Raw genomic sequence first — 20,373 nt, forward strand, 5'->3', positions numbered from 1 at the left:
ATCCTGATCTTCCAGAAAATATGTCTTCCAGATGACACATGTCTTCCAACAACCTCCAAGTCTTCCAGTAAATTGAGTCTTCCATGGTAACTAGATCTTTCATGGTATATAGATCTTCCAGGAAAATCTGTGTCTTCCAGGAAAATCTTTGTCTTCCAAAGGATTCATGTCTTCCAGGAAAATCTACGTCTTCCAGAAAAATTCATGTCTTCCGGGGAAAATCCATGTCTTCCACAAAAATCCATGTCTTCCATTACAGTCTACGTCTTCCAGAAAAGCCTGCGTCTTCCACAAAATCCAGTTCTTCCTGAAAATCAGTGTCTTCCAGAAAAATATCCAGGTCTTCCAACCAATCCATGTCTTCCAGAAAAATCTAGGTCTTCCAGATCATCTGTGTCTTCCACCAGTTCAAGTCTTCCAGAAACTCATGTCTTCCACTAAATGCAGGTCTTCCAGTAGATCCACGTCTTCCTGAAAATTCACGTCTTCCAATAACCTCGAGGTCTTCCAGCCAAGATATGTCTTCCTGAAGATCAATGTCTTCCTGAAGATTGATGTCTTCCTGAAGATTGATGTCTTCCAGAAAATTCATGTCTTCCAGAATCAGTCTACGTCTTCCACATATCATTGTCTTCCAAACAATCCTCGTCTTCCAGATAATTCAGGTCTTCCCAATATCTATGTCTTCCAGTGATCACCTAGTCTTCCATCATATCCACATCTTCCAGAAAATCTTTGTCTTCCATCAAATCTATGTCTTCCAAGAAATCCACATCTTCCGGAAAATCCAAGTCTTCCTGAAAATCCAAGTCTTCCGAAAAATCCATGTCTTCCTGAAAATCCATGTCTTCCCAAAGATCCATGTCTTCCTGAAAAATTCACTTCTTCCCAAAAATCCACATCTTCCTAAAAATCCAAGTCTTCCCAAAAATCCAAGTCTTCCTGAAAATCCAAGTCTTCCTGAAGAATCCAAGTCTTCCTGAAGAATTCAAGTCTTCCTGAAAAATCTAAGTCTTCCAGAAAATCCATGTCTTCCTGAAAATCCAAGTCTTCCCAAAAATCCATGGCTTCCCAAAAATCCATGTCTTCCCAAAAATCCAAGTCTTCCTGAAGAATTCAAGTCTTCCTGAAAAATTCAAGTCTTCCTAAAAATCCAAGTCTTCCAGAAAATCCAGGCCTTCCCGAAAATCCATGTCTTCCCAAAAATCCATGGCTTCCTGAAAATCCATGTCTTCCCAGAAATCCAAGTCTTCCCGAAAATACAAGTCTTCCCAAAAATCCATGTCTTCCTCAAAATCCATGTCTTCCCAAAAATCCAAGTCTTCCTGAAAAATCCAAGTCTTCCCGAAAAATCCATGTCTTCCCGAAAATCCATGTCTTCCCGAAAATCCAAGTCTTCCTGAAGAAATCAAGTCTTCCTGAAAAATCCAAGTCTTCCCGAAAATCTAAGTCTTCCCAAATATCCAAGTCTTCCCGAAAATCCAAGTCTTCCCGAAAATCCAAGTCTTCCCAAAAATCCAAGTCTTCCCGAAAATCCAAGTCTTCCAAAAAATCCAGGTCTTCCCAAAAATCCATGTCTTCCCAGAAATCCAAGTCTTCCTGAAAATCCATGTCTTCCTGAAAATTCAAGTCTTCCTGAAAATCCACGTCTTCCTAAAATCCATGTCTTCTGGAAAATCCAAGTCTTCCCGAAAATCCAAGACTTCCAGAAAATCCATGTCTTCCCAAAAATCCATGTCTTCCCAAAATCCAAGTCTTCCTGAAAATCCAAGTCTTCCAGAAAATCCATGTCTTCCCAAAAATCCATGTCTACCCAAAAATCCAAGTCTTCCTGAAAATCCATGTCTTCCTGAAAATCCAAGTCTTCCAGAAAATCCAAGTCTTCCAGAAAATCCAAGTCTTCCCGAAAATCCAAGTCTTCCAGAAAATCCATGTCTTCCCAAAAATCCAAGTCTTCCTGAAAATCCACGTCTTCCTAAAATCCATGTCTTCTGGAAAATCCAAGTCTTCTGGAAAATCCAGGTCTTCCAGAAAATCCATGTCTTCCCAAAAATCCATGTCTTCCCAAAAATCCAAGTCTTCCTGAAAATCCAGGTCTTCCTGAAAATCCATGTCTTCCTGAAAATCCAAGTCTTCCCGAAAATCCACGTCTTCCTGAAATCCATGTCTTCTGGAAAATCCAAGTCTTCCCGAAAATCCAAGACTTCCAGAAAATCCATGTCTTCCCAAAATCCAAGTCTTCCAGAAAATCCAAATCTTCCAGAAAATCCATGTCTTCCCAAAAATCCACGTCTTCCCAAAATCCAAGTCTTCCCGAAAATCCAAGTCTTCCAGGAAATCCAAGTCTTCCTGAAAATCCAAGTCTTCCTGAAAATCCAAGTCTTCCTGAAAATCCAAGACTTCCCGAAAATCCAAGTCTTCCCAAAAATCCAAGACTTCCCGAAAATCCATGTCTTCCCAAAAATCCAAGTCTTCCTGAAAATCCAAGTCTTCCCAAAAATCCAAGACTTCCCGAAAATCCATGTCTTCCCGAAAATCCAAGACTTCCCGAAAATCCATGTCTTCCCAAAAATCCAAGTCTTCCTGAAAATCCAAGTCTTCCTGAAAATCCAAGTCTTCCCGAAAATCCAAGTCTTCCCGAAAATCCACGTCTTCCTGAAAATCCATGTCTTCCTGAAAATCCATGTCTTCCAGAAAATCCATGTCTTCCTGAAAATCCAAGTCTTCCTGAAAATCCAAGGTCTTCCCAAAATCCAAGTCTTCCCAAAAATCCATGTCTTCCGGAAAATCCAAGTCTTCCTGAAAATCCAGGTCTTCCCAGAAATCCAAGACTTCCAGAAAATCCAAGTCTTCCAAAAAATCCAGGTCTTCTATAAAATCCACGTCTTCCAAAAATCCAAGTGTTCCAGAAAAATCCATGTCTTCCTGGAAATCCAAGTCTTCCCGAAAATCCAAGTCTTCCGAAAAATCTACGTCTTCCAGAAAATCCAAGTCTTCCAGAAAATCCAAGTCTTCCAGAAAATCCAAGTCTTCCAGAAAATCCAAGTCTTCCTGAAAATCCATATCTTCCGAAAATCTACTTCTTCCAGAAAATCTAAGTCTTCGTGAAAATCCACGTCTTCCAAAAAATCCACGTCTTCCTGAAAATCCATGTCTTCCTGAAAATCCACTCCTTCCTGAAAATCCACATCTTCCTAAAATTCATGTCTTCAGAAAAATCCATGTCTTCCAAGGAGTACATGTGTCTTCCTTCACCTCCAGGTCTTCCAGCATCTCCAGGGCTTCCAGCATCTGCCTGTCTTCCAACATCTCCACATCTTCCAGCATCTTTATGTCTTCCAACATCTTCAGGTCTTCCTACAACTGCCCAGTGTCTCCAGTGTATCGGTTTTCTGACATTCAGGTTTTCTGGTGTCTGCCGTATCCAGGTATTGAAAGTTGTTTCATAGTTTATTTTTTCCTAGTATTTCCCTAGTTTGGGGATTTTTCAAATCTAATCTTTTCCATCTATACCTTTCTGAGTGCAGATACTTTAAGACTAACCTTTCAAGTCAACTATTTCTGCTTTTAGTAGAATTAGTTTCAAAATATTTAATAGCATATTACCTCTTACAGACCAAGTTTTGTGGGCCAACAGTAGTAGTAGTTGTGATTTTCTTTTGATATTGAGAAGTGTATATACTTTATAAAATTTAAGGATTTTATTAAGAAAGACTATAAAATTGATGTAGTAATTTTACAATTTTGGCAATGAATATAGTTTTGATAGTCAACTATGCTTAAGCACAAATGAAAATTTTCTTTTAATGAGAAAATTTCATAGTTGGACACTATGTCTTTATAATATAGGTAAATATAACAGTATCTATTTTCCTACTTTGTCTCTTTTAATAATATTTGTCCTTATGTGATAATTATAATAATGATAATAATGATAACAATGATGCATAGCATTTGCTTTGTCCAGGCAGCATTCTAAGATCACTATATGCATCAATTCATTTAATCTTTACAATACATTGATTAGGAGTTTTTGTTAGCTATGTTTTACAGACGAAGAAACTGATATGTAATGGTGAAGTAACTTGTCCAAATGACACAACTAGTAAATAAAAGAGCTTTCCCATTCCCAGAATCCACCAATCTACCACTCTGTTCTTTATTGTATCTGACAGTGAAAATCAAGATGAGTGTGAGAGGAACTAAAGTTTGACGGTTTCCATATGGTGTATAAAATATTTTTCAAAAATCTCCTGTACACGCACACTCATACTTTAATCTGTCACTGTCAGAACCTTATTTTATTAGATTCATCCTTCAACAAGCTATTATACCATACATTGTTTGTGTATATGAAAATAGGTTCAAATATTCCTGATATTAGACTTGAGAGAAAGAATACTATGAAATACTGAGTTCAAATACACCTTATTTAAGAATCATGCTTTGAATTTTAATGCTTGGAAATTTAACTTTCCCTTCCACTTTAATAGCTTGTCAACCACCATTCTCCAGTCTCAACCATATTATATAGATCACTTACTATTAGATCACTTTATTTTGACCTCCAGGATCTTCCTGCTTCAAACATTACAGACTCCCTGGGTTCCTGACCACTGCCTTGTACCCACCTAATGGTAACTACAACGTAAATCCCAGGATGCTGAGCTAGAGAGTTCTTTTTTTTGGTTTTATAAGTCTCAGTTCTCCTCACGCAGTTCTAGCAATGTGGCTGCTTAAGCCTCTGGCTGGTATGAAAAACATAAAAGCCATATAATAAAGTTATAATTAGAAAATTAATATCGGAATATTTGCAGTCATTTGTGTCATAATAAAAATAACAATAAAACAATAACAACTGAAATAGCAATACCTTTTGAATTTGAGTTGACAAAGTGCTATCAGTTCATTTATCCATCCATCCATTCATTCAATAAATATTTATTGAGCACCACATTTGTGCCAGGCATTTTTAATGGAGCTTAAAATTATTTTGGGTTTCATATAAAGTACAGGTAATTATCAGTTGTGCTAAGGGTATATAGACAAAATTAACTTAAGATGCTGTGAGAGTTTTCAAAGTCAGAAAGAGCATTCCTATAAAAGTAAAGCTTATGGTGATACTGAAGAATTTTTATTTGGTTGTTACAATAAGCTTATGATTTAGATAACTTTTATAAAAGTTATACATAATTAGAGTAATGGCTATGGCTTTGAGGTATTGTTTGAGCTTCTTTTTCCTTCACTATCTTATTCTGCCTTAATCGGGAACATAGAAAATTTGTACCTTTTAACATTATTTTTTCTTTTTTTCGGAGCTGGGGACCAAACCCAGGGCCTTGCGCTTGCTAGGCAAGCACTCTACCACTGAGCTAAATCCCCAACCCCGCTTTTTAACATTTATTCAAAGCATTTATCCAAATTGTGTTAAATGGGGATAATGCAAACTGTGAGTGGAAACGCATACCTGTAATCTCAGCATTCTATGGTCTAAATCAGGCAGATTAAGAATTTCAGGCCAGGTTGGCTTACCAAAGAAGATCTTGTGTCAAGAAAAGGCAACTAAATTTAATAAGGCAGTGATGACCAGGTGGTTAGTTAATGCATTAGACTATGAAAAAAAGTAGATAATTCATACATAATGATGTTCTTCATACGTAATGGCTATAATAAAAATGAGAAAAACTCACTGGATTGTGTCTGTGTGTGTGCACATGTGTGCAGTTACACCATTGTTTGTGAGTGCACATGCACATGTGTATACCTGTGAAAACCAGAGATAATTTTGTGTCATTCTTCAGAAGCCATCTGCTTTAATTTTGTTTCTTTGTTTTGATCCAACATCCCTCATTGGTCTAGAGTTTTTCCATTACATGTCCATATGTCTCTGTCTTCCCAATATTGGAATTTTACGGGCACACCACTAGATCTAGCCCTTTAAAAATATAACCATGGTTGTAAGACATGTGCATACTGGCTGGGTTATCTCCCCAGTCACTGGCTCTAGCTTTGAGGGAAAAGAATAAGTAAATATATTAATTATATTTAATATTTGTCATTAAAATATTCATTGTGCATTATGTAATTCTAGTTTTAAAATCAGCTTAATATTGTAAAATGTGGCTGTAGCTCTTCTTAAATATATAATCAGAGACAAATGACCGTTAGAAAATGTGACCTGGTTATCATAGGATAAGAAGGAAATGTATGATTCTTTTCTTTATATTTTTACTGTTTTCTCCCTAAGTTCTTATCATGTAAAATATTTTATATTGAAGAAAATCATGTAAACAGTTGTATATAAAGTTTACTATTCATTTAACTCTTAAAGATATATATATGTATTAATACAAATTTTCAAAATATAAAGAAAAAAGTTAAAAAAAGTATATTCTCAAGTTATCTAAAGTCTCACAGAAAATCATTATAAAGATTTTGGTGTATATTCTTAAAGAATTTTCAGTGTTTATATATTTTTTCCTGAGTGGAATGATTTGACCACTATGCAATCTATTTTTTCACTTAAATAGTTGTAGATTTCCACAACAATAAGCTGTGCATTTATTTTATGACTTTAATATATGATATACTTATTTTGTCTCAATTTGGTATATATTAAGTTCTGTAAAACATTTTAGTATTATTGAAACAAGCTATAATAAACATATGTCCAGCACAACTTGTGTGGTACCCGAACTGTATATTATATTGAGTCAAGTTTATACTTCATTGAAAAATTTCTTATGTATTATTTAAAATAAGTAGCTAAAATGAGAAGTTACTGAGTCTAATGTTGTTAGCTTCATCAGTCTTTATCACAGAAAAATTACCAGGAATATAGATTCCAAACATTTGAGATGGTTAAAAATATTCCTGGTACAGTGTATGATACTTTCTAGTGGTGCCAGTTTATACCAGGAAGAACATTTACTAAATGTTCATAAGTTGTTGACAGTAAAAGGAGCAGTCACACAAAAGTATATATAATATTCATGCCTTGTAGTTGGGGAATGGCATATATATCTTTGGAAAAGGAACCCAGTACACTCTAAAATTTTAGCAGAAAAATTTCCAAAAGGCCAAGCCAGGCTTCTATTTATACATAAAGTACCTGCTCATACAAGCATTGTGCCTTGACTTTAGATGCCCAACACCCGACATAAACATGGCAGTGTCCATCTGTTGAGGGAGGGTGGTAGACATAGACAGATCTTGGGGTTTACTAGCCAATCAGTCTAGCAGATTCTATGAGCTCATTAAGAGACCTTGTCTTAAAGATGCTGATTTAAAAAGTAACATATAACCTGATCATAAAGGATGCTTGAAATGCAAGTCTGCACATGTGTGTGTGTATCTGCACATGTGCACATATTCACATAAACATATATGCACCCTCACATACAAATACATGCTTATGGTAAATGGTTAACAATGCTAGTAGTATATTTATTAATAATTGAAAACATCATTTCCTAATATCACTGCACAGAAATAACTATAATTATTTGACTATTTTTAATGCTTTGTCTGTTAATGTCCATCTATTGTTAAGTTCTTTACAGATAGGATTATTATTATTGTTACATATTGTATAAATAGAATGTCATTTTATATTGAATTAATTGTTAGTATTAGTATCAATAGGTATGCGCGCGCGTGTGTGTGTGTGTGTGTGTTTATGTGTATAAAAGAAGACTGTTTTCTCCACAGATCATGAGGGGATTGAGCTCAGGTTTTCAGGCTTGGCAGTGGGAACCTTTACCTGCTGAGCTATCTTGCCAGCCTGAAATCCATTTTTAAACACCTATAGTGCATTGCTTAGTACAGATTGTGTTTTTAATCCATTCTTTTCACATGGTGTGTCTTCAGGCTTATACTGTTCTGTCGTATTTAGAGATAATACTACAAAGAATATTATGTTGAATCTATCTTGTCTACTTTTACAAGTTTTTTTTATGAGCTAGTAACTTAGAAATGCAAGGTCTACATCAAAGTGTTTGAATTCAATTGCCTGTCTCGCATGCAGGCTACAATCATCTTATTTAGTTCCTATCAACGATTTTGATGGAAATAATAGCTAGAAATAATTTCCTGTATTAACTAATAAAGTTCATCATTTTTTCATGTATCTATTTTTCTTCTGCTGGAAAATTTTCACATCTCACACTTTTGTTCTGTCATTTGTCATTGTAAAGTTTAATTGAAAAGCGATCTCTTGATAGTAGAGCTGATTTCCTCTCCTCTGGTGCACATTGCAATTGCAGATACCTATCATTTGCTATATTTATTCATGGTGCTAGTTTTCAGAAAGGTAAATTTAATTATATAAAAGAGACAAATATTTTATTGTTTTCTATTTTTTTGGTTTTGTCTTATATTTTAGTAGACAATTATACTATATGATTATAAAATTATTCTCTCATATTTCCTTCTAATAGTGGTATACTCTTCTTGCCTTATGCTATAGACTCTTTAGAATTTGCTGTCAAGGTTTGCTGAGAAATAGGAAGTTAAGTTTTCTTTTCAGAAAAGATAACCAGATCTCCAAATGTCATCATTTCCATATTGAACTGGAATTCTATCATAAAATATATAGGTGAGTTTTTTTCTGTTCTGTGGAAAGTATTCTTATTGAGGTTAGCACCTCATTGATTTTTTTGCAGACGCCTGATCGTTTAAAGTATGACAGCACTGTTTTTCCTTCCTTATCCATCTTTTCTTCCATTTTACACTTTTTTGTGTATCTGTGATTTTAGATGAATTTTAGCATCAACTTCCATTGAAGCATCCTCATAAAACGCCTGAGAACTTTTGAGTTATGACACAAATTGGCATATTTACAGTAATGTACATATTTTCTTTCTTAGTTTGCCTAATTTTGTTGTAGTCACTAAACAACTATAGGCCCTTTCTTTGTTTTTTTTTTTAATATGTAACTGTTACTCTAATGAATGATACTACATGTTTTACTATATACATAATAGTTTTATGCATGTATATAATTTATAATGATCAAGTCAGGATAATTATTAGCACCATCTTTCTCCAGTGGTTCTCCCTGTTTTGGGCATGTTTCTGTTCTGTGTATGCTTACTTTTGAACATACTGATTGATTCTGTGTGACTGCTGTTGGTAGTATTGCAATCACATTTACATTTTTTTTGTTAATAGTGCATAGAAAAACTACTGATTCTTAACATTTATCTTATATTCAGTCATCACACTTAGCCATTTCTACTTCTAATATTGTGTTTCTTCAGTTGAGTATTTTAAATTTTGATGTACACTGTCATGTTCATTTTAACAATGAAACATTTGCCTTTTCTCTGTGATATTTTTAATATGATATTTCCCTATTACAACATTAGTAAAGATTTTATGACTCAGAATAGTGCATACTTATATTGTTGAATAAAGGATAGTTATTGTCTTTTATTTTATTTTTGCCTTAATGAAATTTGTGTTTCATTTACGTAAATAATTTTGTTTTTTTCCAGAAATAATTTCCATTGATTCCAATATATTCATCTTTCAAAGTTATATAAATATCCTTACATTCCTTTGATTTATCAGGAATATGTATAGAATGTTATCAATTTCTTTCTGGTGTCTTTGAAAATGATTATCAAGAGGAACTATAGTTATTCTCTTTAACTTATTCATGTAATTTTCATAATTAACTGATCTATTTTAGCATTCTAGGACTAAAATTCTTACTTGGTAGTGGTACTTTGGTCTGTTTCTGTTTCATTTAAAAGATAAAATTCTACATGACCAGCTGCTTATAGAAAGCACCTCTTTCCCTTTTCTAAGCCATAACACATTGGGGAGATTGTGCAGGGATGAGAGAACTGGTCTCCCCGGCATTGTATTGCTACCTTTGGAGCTAAGATCCCAGTATATATACAGCCCATCTATATGCACTTGTTTCATACCCTGCCTTTCACCGCACCATCTGTATGTCACCGTGTTTGTGCTATGCAGTGCTGGAATGGAGCCCAGGGCTTCCACATGCTCAGTGTTCTGCTTCTTGAGTCACACACTCATTCCCCTGAATTATTTTAGAAAAATAGCTATTTTATCACAGTTAGCCTTCAGTTGGGGTTTTGTTTTCTTCCTTTTTTATTTCTTTAATTTCTACTCATGCTATTTCATATATGAAGAAAGTATCTCAATTGTCTATGATATAATATATATATATTATGGATAATTTCTTTGTACCGCATATATAATAAAATTTAAAATAAACACCCCATAAGCTATGCATGTATTTTATTTTTGCCGAGGTACTATTTTATATTGTTCTATAGTAAATCAAACACATTATTTGTTCAGTTTTCTATTTTTGTTTGCTTGATTTAAAATAAAATAAATTTAAACTCTTCTATTTCATTATTTTGTCAAAATTTTGTCTTTTATGAGTCCTCTTTTCAAATAAGACATACTATAATATTTTCAACTTGTAACAGATTAAGCTTTTATTAAGATAATTAACACAAATTCATAACAGGTATGACTTAGAAGTAACAGGTATCTTGATAGTCCACATCGTAAAAATTTGTAATCAAAATTGTTAGTATTGGGGTAAAAAGGAAAAATTTGATATTTTATTTCTTCTGAGAATGTTTATTAGTGGTTTCATAGTTTGTAAGTTCACATTAATTATACTTGATACTACTTGCTTATAATTTATTTTGGAATTTTGTTATTTTTTCCTTTCTACATTTGTCAAAGTATATGACACCTTTTATCTTTGAAGTTATAATTACAAAATTACTTCCTTTTCTTTTTTTCTGCCAAACTCTCTCACACTTCTTCAAATTTATGGTCTCTTTTTTCATATATATAACATATATATATAATATATATGTTATATATATGAATATATATAATATATATTCCTAAATACAACATCTTCAGTCTATATAATTTTACTTTTATATGAGTTTTTAGGGCTGACCATTTGGCACTGGATTTCTTTTACCTATAGTTATTTACAAGTTTGAAGTATCATTTTTATTGTAATGTGATTATATTGATATGTGTATATATTTATATACTTTAGTATTATAATTTTCAAGGTAAAAATGTTTATAATAAAACTATCTTCTTTTAAATGTGTCTAGTGTTGTTTTTTTGATTCCTTTTGTGGGCTTTCATTACACAAATTTTAGTTTACAATTATTTACTGCACAGGTAGGGTGGAAATCAGAGGACAACTTGGGGGACTTTGTTTACTACCTTCCACTATGTGAGTTTTGAGGCTTGAACTCAGGTCATCAGACTTTGAGATAAGTGCCTTTACCCACTGAGTCATCCCATCAGCCCTCATGAAAAATTTAGATCCTTTCACCAATATCTTGATCCCTCACTACTGTGTATTCTGTTTATTACTGCAAGATTAATCTCCATAAGGATAAAGAGCTTAAAGTACAAGTTTTCTAATGAAATCCCAACACCCAGGTTTTCTATAACCCTTTTTGTATACCCACATCTGTTCTAGGCCATGGGTCGTCTATGCCAGGAGCCTCGGCTTCTTTCTCCCTCAAACATCAGCATTTCTTCCTTGCTCTATTTAATTCAATTGTTCTCTACTTTTTCTGAGGCTGCTATGTTTTTGTGCATGTGTGTGAGAGAGAGTCTGTGTGTATGTATGTGTATTGTGTGTGTGAGTGTGCATATGACTGTGGGTCTGAGTATGTGGAAATGTGTGCATGCGTGCGTGCGTGTGTATGTGTGTGTGTGTATGTGTGTATGTGTGTGTGTGTGTGTGTGTGTGTGTGTGTGTGTGTGTGCTCTTAATGGATTTCTGTTTTTATTCCTGCTTATTAGTTTCCTAAAAGTGGACAAAGTTTTCAGGAGAGCTGGAATATGGAGATCACAAAAATGATTGGAAGGGATATAATTTTTTGCTCTGAAAACACTGAAGCATTTGATGTATATCGAAAAAGAGACATTTTGACCATATCTTAAAGGAGCCCTTCAGCCTAAAGGCTTCATTTCACTCTGAGTAACAGTGCTGACTTTCTTTTCTTCCATTGTCACCTTTTTTCAGTTTCTCTACTCTGCTATGCTCCACAGCATGAGAAACTCCATCCTTCATTTCCAATAGAGGTGGCTCGGTCATGCCGGTATTCAGTTCCTTTCTGAATGTCATGAACAGAACCTCTGTTCTGATTTCAGTTCATGTCATTCACCTTGTCATGGAATGAAGCCAAGAATTCACGGCCTTCAAAAGAAAAATATTTTTCTGAAAAATACTGTGAATTTTTATCTTGCCATTACTCCTATAAAACAAATTCTCTAGCATATTTCGGCTTGTACTTCCCCTACTGTTATCTGCTACAGCATGGGAGTGGTAGGTAGACTTCCAAGTAGTGCTCTCAGAAACAAAGCTGAATTCTCCTTCTCTACATATTAAAATGATTTATAGGAGGCCTTTTCTGTCTATTTTAGGACTTCTGCTTGATAGTTTTCTTAACTTAGTAGACACATTATGATATATTATTTATACAATGTATTTTCCTAGTTAGCACTGTTATTACTCCATTGTTTTCCTAACATGGGTTTTCCATTTTTAGTGATACGTCATACCCATTTTTCCCCCTAAAGAACAGCACAACTTTTTTCTTTCTGTCTCAGCAAAACTTCTCTTGGTGCCTAAGGTCCTGGGGGGAATGTAGTTGCCAGTGTTCCAACAGAATGTAGTTCAGACACATTTCAACTCACAGTTGCACTGTCACTCAACTATGTGGATCTGCTATCATTCTAAAAGAATATACTCAATGTACATCCCTCCATCTTGACCCATCTCAGGTCCTATCTTCACCAGTATCGTGAAAGATGAGGTAGTGCTAAAGTTTCGATGTGCTATCTGTGTTCCAGTTTGCCATTTGATGAGGAGGTATGTCTTCATTTAATGTCCAACTGTCACTGGCCTGTTACAGAGCTTATATGAAGATTTTCATTAGGCATGGGGACTTCACAACTCCCTGTAATTCCAACTCTGGGAGACCTGACACTCTTTTGTGTCTTTCCTGGGTACCTCCATATGTGTGATATATACCTAAAGAGACACACATAAAATAAAACTTTTTAAAAAAACACAGGACATAGGTACATCAAAAGAATATATACATTATGAAAATTCTATGTATTTCATCGAAAGGGAGCTACTACTGTTTTAATCTCATGAAAATAGTTTCAACATTTAACTCCAATTTCTTAATTTACAAAAATGCAGATACTTTTATCCAGTGTCATACCAGTTCATATTTTGCAATTGATAATTAAAAAATGTAGCCAAATTAATACTGTAATTGTCAGACATTGTTTTTAATGCAACAATGTAAGAATGATTTTGGCTAGGGGTGGTGGCTTATACCTCCAAGCCTGACTGTTGAGAGGTAGTGGCTGGATGATTTTGAGTCCAACCTGTGTTCTATGATAAGACTTGACTACACTATAAGGAGGAAGGAGGGAGACTTGTATATACTTGTATGATTCATAGTCACTTGTTTGACATAACTACCAAATCCTAAATAATGAGTTTTAGATAATCATATTTCAAGAGGGGCTTTATTCTGAAAACATACTTACTGTTTTAATTCATATTGTCTATTGTAACAACATAGCATGTTACAATAAATAATGGATGTTGGGAAAGTCCAAAGATAGAGTGTGTGTACGGTGTACGGTGATGGTCTGCTATCTGTTTATAAGATGGTAATGACTGTACCTCATTCCGTGGAAAAGGCAAGGTGGATCTGAAGGTCCTCACTAATAAGAACATGGAGAGATCTGTTTTCATGACCTAGTCACATGGCCAAAGCCATACTTTCTAGTAATCACATTGATGATTAAATGTCTATGCGTGGATGATGAACAAAGGAATTCATTCTGCAACTCTTCTTTCTTCTTGTACTGCCACTACCAATGCAGTTTGTGGTCCACCACCTATGCAGATGGTGGTGTGTCTGGGCGTGTGTTTTCAGATTTCATTTAGTTAATATTTTAAAATTATCTGTGTGTGAGTTTGTGCTCATACATGTAGGAGGCCAGAAAAGGGTGTAAGATCCCTGAAGCCAGAGTAGCTGAATCCAGGTTCTCTGCAAGAGCTGTGAACACTCCTAACCACTGTGATGTCTCATCAGTTCCATACATGGTTCTTTATGAACATCAGAATGAGACAAAAACCCCAAATAATCCCATAAAGATGTAATCCATTTTTTGATTACTATTTAGTATCTGCACAAATCAAATTTTGAGGTGAGGAGTAACTTAACGGGGTGTCCAGAAAATACAGTCCCTTAATTTTAGACTATGTGATTTCTAGAACCTTTATTATCTATCCTTGTACTATAGCAAACACTTCATGTTTCGATAAACCTTTTATCTTTCAAAAGCCTGTGAGTTACCTGGACACACTTCTTGGCTAGCTTCATTATATATCAGAATTTAGCTATAGACCATTTTAGGGCGTTCTGGTGATAAGCCCTAGGCTTTCCCAAGTTTTGCATGTCTAGGAGCTTGCTTGAATGATACTCATCATTCCTTTTTTTTCTTACTCATGCTTACCTAGGTTTGTTCTCCAGGGTTGGCAGACTTCTAACAGGGAAAGTTGGCAGGTATATGACTTCTTAAGGTCAGTAGCATAGAAGTGGAAGGCCTACAAGGTCACATTGCAACAGGAATAAACAGAGAGAATCCATAAAGGGTGGCCGACTTCCCAATTAATTCACCACAGTTTTCCTTCCTTTTCCAGTTGACCTTGTCTGTCTGTTCCATATGCAGAGTGCCCTGTTCCCTTCCCAAGAATGAAATGGAAAAAAATAAAACAACCACAATAAACATTTAACATCTAGAAAGAAGAATGTAAATCAGATAACAGTCACTGGCATAAATAATTCAAAATGAAGATAGTGGGAACAGAGAAGTCCCTTGATTACAGCATAGTTCTAATGACTATAAGAGATACCACTGCTCATTGCTCTTCTTGAACCTTGGTTCTGCCCTCTGATAACATCAAAGATATTGTCTTGTCTCTTGTCTTTGCCCATTTCTAAAGCAGATGCTGAGTGTTTCCTAGCTTTGCATTCAGCTTATGGAAAGTTGAGAACCCAGTGGTAGTTTGGACTTAGTCTAAGTCTAGTGTCTAGGTAATGTTTTTACCAATATAGTCACTCAATTTTTATGGCCTTAATGAATATGAATCGTCATTCAACAGAAGCTTTAATCACAAGTATCTTAAAGCTTTGCAGTTATTATGTCCATGTAGGCCATTTCAATTGACTTTGAGCCAGCACCATTAAGATTCGTGGAAACTCTTTTGTCTATCTGCTACTACCTTAATTTTCTTGAGGTATTGAAATGTCTTATAGTGCTTTGTCTGCACATATGTCTGTGTACCACATGCATGCCTAGTGTCCAAGGAAGTTGGAAGAGGGTGTCAGATCTTCTGTAATTGTGTGAGCTACCCTGTGAGTTCTGAGGATTAAACCTGGGTATTCTGCAAAAGCAGTCAATGCTATTAACTGATGAGCCATTTCTCTTGCTCCTTACTTTTTAGCCTACTATGCTTTAGATCTTTTATAGCATCTCCAAATTTTGCTTGTGAACTGGCCTGTTGTTTTCCAGCTCATATTCAACTTGCTGTACTTTATCTTACACAGCTAGGAGCATCCAAGCAAATTTGCAAAGTGCTGCATGAAGATCTCCTGAAGCAAAGTGAGAATTCCATTAGAAAAAGTTTCCATCTTCCAAACTGCCCCAAACGGCAGCTCCTCTAGTCATTTTAGTGTGCTGAACTAGGGGTTGATACATCCATAATAGCATTTTTACCACCACATTTTAGACCTTGGTATTAGCTTTCTAGTCACTATCTGCTGTCATGCCCCAGAGATAATGCTTTATAGTATTTTTACCATTGATTAGTATGGATTAAATGTACATATTAATGGAGTTTAGTATATTTCAATACATGCATGCAGTGTCTACCAGTCAGTCCTAGTCTTCATTTACATCCCAATAAATTTTGAAACTCTAGTCATCACTTTAAGTCCCACCTACAAGAAAAGAATATGAAAGCTGCATTTTTGTGTGGATTAGCTCACTTAGTATAATGTTCTCCAGTTGGTTTAATTATTTTTTTCTGTGGATGAAATGGCTAATTCTTCATGGCCTGCAAAACAAAACAAAACAAACAAACAAACAAACAACAACAAAAAACCCCAAAACCAAACCAAACCAAACCAAAACAAAAAACCTTACATCAGTAGTAAAGACACATGTGGACAGAAAAAGAGAAATGGATACAAAATGATACTTATGCAAGCAGACATCAAAACTGAGCTGAAGTAACTCTTTTTAAATCAGACAGATTAAGAGACAAAAACTCTAAAAAGAGACAACGTTGTTACATAATTTTCAATGGCTAAATCCAACTGGAAAATATGACAGTTATAAATAATTGATATTAGAATATATAACTTTATGAAATAAACGTTGGATGTAAAGTGTGACATGAATTTAGAACAATTGCAGTGGGTGACTTAATACACCTTTATAGCAAGTAAATCCAACATCCATACTATATTTTTACAAAGAATCTTCAGAATTAAACTTTTCTATGCAACAGTTCATTGTCACATAATTCACATTTTTGTTTGGCTGCAATAATAAAATTACCAAACTCTGTTCAGTTATCAGTTGTTATTCAATCATCCCAGAACTTACTGTCATTAAATTGCCATTTATTGCTGCATGCAGGTATGGAGCTTGTTAGGGAAAAGTTTGTGATCTTAGCTGGCTGAACTGATGCCTCTACCCTGTGGATCAGGAGTACCTCTTATACATATCATATATCTATAACTATATCACACACACACACACACACACACACACACAGGGAGGAAAGGAAGATAGGGAGGGAGGGAGAGGAGAGGGAGAGGGAGAGAGAAAGGTTAGCTGTCTCTAGGTTGACTTCAGCTATTTACACTGGGAAAAACTAATTTTTGTTCCACATTTTCCCTACTAGCCTAGGCTTACTCTCAGGATACCCAAAAGAGGGTGTAAAAATGGCCAAATTCTCATTATGCCTACAGATAGGATTGGAACACTATCATTGTTCACATACTAGTGACTAAAACAATTCACAGGGCCAATTCTTATTTAAGGTTGAAGAATCAAAAGTTACTTTCTGTTGGGAGGAACTGAAAGTCACATTTCAAGACATGTACATTCACAGGGGCCAGCAAAGCAGTCACGAAAATTCACAAAGCACAACTGTGTATGATTTTACTGAAAATTCAGACAGGCTTGTCAGGATTTGGTCTTAGTGCTAGGGCATGGACAAGGTCAGTAATTTGTTCTTAACTTTCCATTTAGAATGACTCCTCTCCACTGCCACAGTCCCCTGGAGTAGGTCGGGCTTTGGCCCCAATTTCAATGTGCCTTCCACTGTTGCTTTACTTGGCAACTGTCTTTCCAGCCCTTGATTTTCTGTGAAGTTTCTCATTTTCACCTGAATGTCTCTCTCCCTGCTATTTTCGATATGCACCATTATATATGGGAGAGAGGAAGCTTTCAGCTGTAATTTACCTGCTATTAGCTGACCTTCTCATCTATTTTTGATTGCCTTTCCTCACAAATACCTTTGTATAAAAGCCCATTCAAAGTACCTGTTGGGAAATTTTCCCAAATCAGAAACTGCTTTTAACATTTAGGTTTCTTAAAAAGCATTTTTATTTAGAGAAAGGCAGAGTGCTTTTCAGCGTGTTCCTGCCACATCGTTACTTTGTGCACATGTAAGTTCCCATAGATGCCAGAACATCAAGCCAGCATTTTAACAGAACACAAAGGTAAAGTGGTAAATCCCCAAATACTTCTAGCCATAAAGTGAAAGTCTGAAAAAAATTCTGGGCATCTCAACTGATTTTTTTTGAAACAACTGTTAACCACCTTGGGAGCCTTAGTGTTAAAAAATTATGTCTGAGACACAGTAGTTGGCTATTTAATACTTTATCTGAATTGTTTCAAGATAACTATTTTCCCATATATAAATCATCTTCATTTCCTAGAAAACATCTTATTCTGAATTCTTTACATACAGAACACAGTGTTCGCTTATTATTTGTACAAATCGCTGTACTCCATGTGTATAGGTCTTCTTCAGATTGCTACTGCAAAGCAACTGATTCGTACACTGAAGAATAATATTCTCAGATCTTCTAAAAACATAAAATTAGATTTTTCACTTTCAATTTAAATCTTGCCTTGCTACACTCTCACCTTTTCTATCTACCAAATCTTATGAACACTTTATTATCTGGAACCAATTGATTCCTTCTAAGGGAGCAGCTGGTTAAGTCCATGATTACGTACCTTCTCCTTCTGAAGAAAATTCCAGAATGATGGAACAATCTCATGCCATGGATTACTGAATTTCTACATAGTTTATATCTCAGATCACCATTTGTTCTTTAATTTTTCTAACTTCTTTCCAAATTTAATAGGATTGTGGTATGTTTTAGTAGTCCAGAAACAGTAGTTCTAATATCAATTCAGAATCTCATGTGTAAGAATTGGTGGAAAGACATATGATGCACCCATGTACACCACCTACACAGTAAGATTAAATATTTTAGTCTATTTTCTGTCATTGTATCAAAATAGCTTGAAACTGGACACTACTGGATTTAACTCACAAATCCCTAGGTCCGAAGGGATACTGACAATATTTACTTGGCTTTAGTGAGGGTTTTCTGAACATTTTGCAACATCATGCATGAGGAGAGATCACATGGCAGGACAAGAAACAAGAAACCAGGTAGGGATATGACCTAATTCTTTTTATAATAACCTGTTCTCATGGAAACTAAATCATCTCTGAAATATTCATCTGTTTCTGGGAGTCTAACATTAATGCATTCATGAAAAGAGAGGTCCCAATGACTTAATTATCTTCATTAGGCCCTACTGCATAAAGGCTGCACCATTCAATACCACTACATTGGGAATCCATCAAGCCTCCAGAAAAATGAACTTTTGTGGGACACATTTGAGTCACGATTATATATATTCAATCAGTTATGCTCACAATTAATTTATATATGAAGACAACCTTACTAACTAAAGATAATTTAAGAAGAGTAGCACATTCATCTATTGGCTTTAGAGTCTTTTTTTTTGTAGGAATACAGTTACTATTACTATTGTCCATACTGGGGAGAATTGTGTAAGACATGAGATGCTTAAGTATTCCCAAATTACCTTCCTTTTATACATGAGCATCGTATCATCACTTAAGGAGAATATTGCTATGTAATAAATTGTGTTCCTCCAATTCATATTCTGAAGCCTTAATTGCACTATCTCTGAAGGTTGCTTTACTTTGAAACCAGGACTTTAAATATGTAATTAAGTTAAAATGATACCATTAGATGGGTCTATACCCAATGTGACTAGCATCCTTAAAAGAAGCAATAAGGATGCACAGAGGGATGCTAAGGGTGTTCATGCATATAAATAGACCACTGAAGACACAGGGAAAAGGGGCATCCTAACTCAAGTGTAGTGATGTTCACCTGCAATATCCACATTAGGAAGATGAGGCAGGAAGCAAGATGAATGAAAGTTTCGGCACAGCAAGGGCCTGAATAAAAAAAGAAAGAAAGAAGCAAGAATTCAGATGAGCAAAAGACAGAAATCTTAAAACAACCCAAATCTTCTGACATGAGACATAGACATCTACTCTCTATAATTGTGAGAAAGTAAAATGTTATTGCTTCAGATATATAATTGGTAGTATTTTGTTATAGAAGTCCTGACAACTAATACAACTGTATAATATTAATTCATACATTTTGATTTGAGGATGTTTTCGAGTAAAATCTCTGAATTACTGGTGATGTTCTATATCCTCACATAATAGCTAAGCTCTCAACTTGTGCAAAAAGGCCATAAAGACTTTTCTACTCCTAGGCAATTGCAAACCAAAGCTGCTTCTGATGTGGTTCAAGACGGCAAGAGTCTATCACAAGCTAGCAGTATCATCTTTGTGGTGATGACTTTAGGGGCACAAAGAATACAAACATTAGGGAGCTGTGGGCTTTTCCTTTGTAGTTGCAGAGAGCTGTTGAGACCAGGAAGCTTGTGGCGTGGGAATCCCCAAATGAAAAAACTAAAGGGTCAAGAGGCCTGAGAGGCCATTATGTAAAGCTATGTAGGTGAAGCCTTGGTTGCAATGGAAACTACAAGATGTTGGAGATACTAGAACCGTGAGACAATTTCCAAGAAGATCTGCAGGCCGAGAGTGAAACCAACTCAAAAGAAAGATGTGTTTCAGGATGCAAAGCTGGAGGGCAAAGCCTTCTA

The 20,373-nt window shown here is 35.2% G+C and overlaps 1 protein-coding gene and 1 pseudogene across 10 annotated transcripts in view; one reads left to right on the top strand and one right to left on the bottom strand.

Moving 5' to 3' along the window:
* Positions 1-20,373, top strand: part of Magec2l1 (MAGE family member C2 like 1) — a 181,594-nt gene that overhangs the window by 61,875 nt on the left and 99,346 nt on the right. The window lies entirely within an intron of this gene.
* On the bottom strand, positions 1,516-3,345 carry LOC134484221 (uncharacterized; annotated as a pseudogene).

Source organism: Rattus norvegicus, chromosome X (assembly GCF_036323735.1).
Source record: "Rattus norvegicus strain BN/NHsdMcwi chromosome X, GRCr8, whole genome shotgun sequence".
NCBI lineage: Eukaryota > Metazoa > Chordata > Mammalia > Rodentia > Muridae > Rattus > Rattus norvegicus.